Raw genomic sequence first — 6,107 nt, forward strand, 5'->3', positions numbered from 1 at the left:
TCCCGGGGCTACCCCGAGGCTGTCCCGGGGCTGTACCGGGGTTTCCCCGGGGTTGTCCCGGGGCTAACCCGGGGCTGTCCCGGGGTTGTAGCGGGGCTGTCCCGGCGCTGTACCTGGGCTGCCCCGGGGCTATCCCGGGGCTGACCCAGGGTTGTCCCGGGGTTGTCCCGGGGCTGTCCCAGGGTTGTACCAGGGCTTCCCCGGGGCTGTACCGGGGCTGTCCCGGGGCTGTCGCGGGGCTGTTCTGGGGCTATACTGAGGCTGTACCGGGGCTGCCCCGGGGCTATACCGAGGTTACCCCGGGGTTGTCCCGGGGCTGTACCGGGGCTGCCCCGGGGCTGTCCAGGGGTTGTACCGGGGTTGTCCCGGGGCTATACCGGGGCTGTCCCGGGGTGCCCCAGGGCTGACCCGGGGCTGTCCCGGAGGTTTCCCGGGGCTGTCCCGGGGCTGTACCGTGGTTGTCCCGAGGTTGACCCGTGGCTGTCCCGGGGCTGACCCGGGGTTGTACCGGGGTTGTCTCGAGGCTGTCCCGGGGCTGTACCGGGGCTGTCCCGGGGTTGTCTCAAGGCTGCCCCAGGGCTGTCCCGCGGCTATACTGGGGCTGTCCCGGGGTTGTCCCGGGGGCTGTCCCGGGGTTGTACTGGGGATGTCCCGGAGCTGTCCCGGGGCTGTCCCGGGCTTGTCCCTTGGCTGTACCGGGGCTGCCCCGGGGCTGGCCCGGGACTATACCGGGGTTGTCCCGGGGCTGTCGCACATTTGTACAATTTCTATGGTTGTGGATCCGCTTACTAAAGGATTGCCACCAAAGATTTTCATGAGCACGCTGCTCTAATGAGTGTCATGTCGTTTGAAGATGTTCAGGTGTTGGTTTCCGAATCGAATTCGGATACGAATGCGTGGGGATGGCGGATCAAGTATAACAAAAATTTTCATAAAACCTTTGAGATACTCTATAGATTATATTAATTTATGCACGATTAAATTAATCACATTATTTTATTTATTAAGAACTCAATTAGGAATAATACATGGCGGTCGATTAGGATGATAACTTGAGTTCTTTGATCTCGAACAATCCTTGCTCCAAAGCCTTGTGTTTAGAAAACCAATGTCTTCCACGTCAATTCCTAGAATCCACGAAGACATGTGTGTGGGCACACCTAAGACAAAACGGATTAGAATAAACACTCAAATTTCTACAAACACCGACGCATGCACGATGTGAAATTTTTAGAGAAAAATTTTTCCTTCCCACAATAAGCGAATTTCGGTCAGAATAAAATATTAGGTCAAAAAATTATTCAAAAATTGTGTCACACAATTTTCTATCATTCTCTTATTTATAGAGTAGAAGTCAAACTCCTAGAAGGAATCCAATCTTTATCTCCAAGATAAAGCTTGTTAATTATCTCCTATTTTGAATTTTAAACAAAAGTCTCCTACTCCTTATCCTCAAGATGGCCGGCTATGCATGGGGATTCTCATCCCTGTGTGGTGCCAATTTCAGATAGGGAAGGAAGAGAAAATCATCCTTTATCCTGCAATCCAATTTTAATTCAAATTCAAATTCCAATTTAAGTCAAACTTATATTAATTTGAATTCTAAATTAAACAACTTATCAAATAAGTTTAAAATGATAAATTTAAATTATGTTCATAATTCAAATTCAAATTTAAATAATCACATTATTTAAATAATAATTAATTCTCAATTAATTATTTTCGAGTGTTTAATTTTAGAATTCCATAATTCTAAAATTCCCATTTTGCCCTTTGTGTCTGGTAGAATTACAAGGATGACGCGGGGACTAATGGACCTATAATCCCGAGCTCCAATGAAATTAATAATTAATTAAGCACTTTAATTAATTAATTAGTTCCATTAATTTCAATACTTACTCCACTATAAACTTGGAATTGCACTCTCAAAATTATAGACATAAATTACTTCTAAACTGTGAAGTGTCCATTTGATATAGTCACTGCATATAGATCAATCATCCATAAATAATTCATAATTAGAGCTAGGAAAAATCCGTTAACCTCTCTAATTATATCTTCATCCTTGAGTACCATTGATTCTCTAATGGATAGTGATTCATAAAACACATTCATGAACCAGAGCGCTCTTACTAATCCAAGTACCGAATCAACACTCAAGAGAATTATTTATCTGCTTCTTTCTCAAGAAGGAATGGATTCCATCTCGTATAATAACATTCTCGGCTACCTATTTCATCATGTCTCCAAAATACAAGGAATAGGATTCAGGGTCTCAGAATCCGTAACGAGTAAATCAAAAGACACAAATCCATAAATAAGAGTTTGTTAAGAACTCGGGATTAAGATCATTCTATATATGACCATCGGTAGACTCAATTAGAATTTCTATACTTAACGGAAATTAGTAGAAATTCATATTGTGTCTGTGTCTCTGTACCACATAATCTTATTATGCGAAATACACTCATTCAACATCTCACCATATTAACAGTGCGGATAACACCGTTCCATTCGAAATAGGAATGCCATGTATTAGTAATGTTTTAATTAAAGATTCTGAACTTTAATTAAATTCATTATGAACATCGCTTTTTGATTATTATCCTTAAACATTATCCTCTAGCATATAACACTTATATACAATGTTTAAGGTCACATAAATAATCATGAAATTTTCATTGATATTCATAAAATATTCACAAATATATATACACATAAAATGATGAATAAACTCTTTTATTAAATAAATAATATATGTCCTATTACATCTCATGCTTCTAGGACACCATTCCCAACATTTGTAATTTTAGATGCTTTTCTGATATAGACATATTTTCAGTTATGTTAGTTTATGGATATTTTGAGGTTATTTTCTGCAAAAATAAAGTTTTAGTTTATTTACACTCTGATTTTAGTATGGTTTGATCTTACTGGTTTAAGGGTAGACTGGTTGGAATATGCATGTTAAGATCACATTGCATGAAATTTTCATGCTACACATCGATATTATGATCCATGTCATTCCGTTGTATCGGCATACATGACCATTGATAAGTCGAGTTACGACAGATGTAACGAAAGCCGCTTTGATCCTATGTTGCTATTGTTGATGGACTGGATTGGTTATGGATACATTTTGGTAATGACAGCAAAGTTGAGCTCGTATGGTTATTTTTGCAATGCATAATTATAAGGTTACACATATAGCCTAAGTGGGAGATTATTGGATCCTTAATCCAACATTGCGTTTATATGTGTTGTAAACTATCATATAAGGTTAAGCCCATTTAAAGTGGTATACTATTTGGGTAATTTGGGCTTTAATATATCTAATAGGATGTGGGCCTTTAATGTGTAGAGATTTAAGGGTAATTTCTATTTTTATGATGGGCTAAAATAGAAATACCAAAAGATAACAGTGAAGTTATCTACATATAGTGGTTATGGTCTCCAGATTACACGTATTATCATTATTCTATTCTTTTCTGACATCCCATCATCAGAGAGAGCAAAGAGAAAGTTAAAGGATTCTCAAGGAAAACGTATTGATTTTTGGTGATTTAACATGAATATTTCTTAGATTTTGATAGATGATTTATATCTAGGGATATTTTTTAACAATATCAAGAATTTTTTTTAATCTACCAATATAGGAAGGACTTTGAAAAGGCAGTAATCCCAAGGAATTGGGCCTCTAGTCTTAATAGAAAATTCTTGTATAAGGAGATATTGAAGTGAGATTTTTTTTCCTCTCTCGCCCCCTCTTTCTCTCAAGTGGTCCGGTTAGGGTCTTGAGTTTGGGTCCTTTTCTTAGGACCGGAGTTTGGCACCGCCGACGGCCGGCTGCCGGACTCCCGGCCCTACAATAGCTAAGGTCATGCAGGTATGGTCAGCCGTTGCTCCTTTAGGGTCTCGTTCCCCTCATCTATATGGTTCGATAAAGGGGTGTCGGGTGTCTTAGGGCGATTGGTGTCAGAGGTAGAGGCATGGCGGCTTTCACCAGTACAAGGTACGGGAGGTATGGTCGGTCGTTGCTGCTCTAGGGTCTCGGTCCCCTCACCTATATGGTTCGGTAAAGGGGTGTCAGGTATCTTAGGGCGATTGGTGTCGGAGGTAGAGGCATGGCAGCTTTACTAGTACAAGGTGTGGGAGGTTTCTGACGGATCTCTACTGTGGAGGCTTCATTCAGATTGCTTCCACTTACATTTTTGTCCACTCGTTGTGATTCTTCCGTAGTGACTATACTCATTTTATTACGATATAATTTTACTATGATATGATAGTCTAGACTTACTTATATTGATGGAGTATGTTTTTTAACTCTTTCATAGAATTCTCTTGACAAAGATACTAATGACGTTATAAATAATATATTTCGTATTTTTTCTAGAAAAACTTGAGTGTGAAACTGTATTGAAAATGACACTTTTATATAATATTTTGCCCATATTTTTTCTCTTTTTTAAAAAAATGAAATGTACTTGCGAATAGCATGAGTGACAAATTTGAGTTTGGTATATCATTTCACAAGGACATAATGAATGAATAACCCATCTTATAGTTCGGTCGTTGCTGCTCTAGGGTCTCGGTCCTCTCATCTATATGGTTCGGTAAAGGGGTGTCGGGTGTCTTAGGGCGATTGGTGGAGGCTTTATTCAGATTGCTTCCACTTACATTTTTGTCAACTCGTCGCGATTTTTCCATAGTGACTATACTCATTTTATTACGATATAATTTTACTATGATATGATAGTCTAGACTTACTTATATTGATGGAGTATTTTTTTTTTTAACTCTTTCATAGAATTCTCTTGACAAAGATACTAATGACGTTACAAATAATATATTTTGTATTTTTCTGAAAAACTTGAGTGTGAAACTGTATTGAAAATGACACTTTTATATAACATTTTGCCCATATTTTTTTCTCTTTTTTTTAGATAAAATGTGCTTACGAGTAGCATGAGTGACAGATTTGAGTTGGTATATCGCTTCACAAGGACATAATGAATGAATAACCCATCTTATATTCTTGTTATCTGCGACTGCATTTAACATTTTTCATAGTTGAAAGGTAAAATGGTCGAAATCCTTCACGATCTTGTGTTCTGTTTTTGTGTTAATTTAAATTCAAGGAGAAGATCTTTCCCCCAAGCAAGGAGATGTGGTGGTAGGGCCTTGGTTAGAGAAACATTTTCCCTGTTTGAACAATTATTGGAACCCATAAATGCGGTATGGACCAAACCTCTTTATGTCAATGTTTCGCATGTGATAATATATATGTGTGTGTATGTATGCATGTATGTATGTATAATTCATATTCTTTCCCTCAGAATTGGCTGTTTCCAGGGTGTTTCGATTCAGAAGCATTAATGGATTATAAGAGGACTATTGTAAGTAGTTACAAATAGATGATAACTCCTCCCTTATAATCACCGAGATAAGGGAGGAGTTATGATGATAATTTTACCAACTTAATTAGATGATAATTTTCTCTCTCTAATTTCATTATTGTCTCACTTTGCCCGAGACGTTTGGTTGGAGGATTCAAATCATGTGATTTGAACCATTTTCGATTTACGTGAATTTTTTATGAAAGAAAATACTATAGCAAACCATGAATCATGATTCAAATCAGGGAACGAATCCCTTTACCAAACGGAGGTTTATAATTTTTAAACTTTCCATGTGGAGTTTCAATCTATTAAAAAGCCTTGCTTCACATTTAATTCAACTCACTTAGAATATCCTATTATTAATATTTTTTTAGACGGAGTGTTTTAGTTATAGTCAGATTAGCACAGTAGTAAAAGCATTCAATTTAAATTGATCGGGTCATGTATTTTTTTTTTTTCATAATGTAAATGATGGTCAAATACTAGATAATGACTCAATGAATATACGTTAAGGTCTTTTAATTTTTGTACCATACATTTTGAAATTATAAAAATCATAAATTTATGTTTTGGAATATACAAAATTTATACCTTCAAATTTCAGATTCTTGCTAAATCCTTTTTTGTCAAGATTTGGATTGCAAAATACCTAAATGTCCTTTACATTTTTAATATATCTTTAACATCGTTTAGTTCTTTTTTTTTTTT

Source organism: Morus notabilis, unplaced genomic scaffold (assembly GCF_000414095.1).
Source record: "Morus notabilis unplaced genomic scaffold, ASM41409v2 Scaffold989, whole genome shotgun sequence".
NCBI lineage: Eukaryota > Viridiplantae > Streptophyta > Magnoliopsida > Rosales > Moraceae > Morus > Morus notabilis.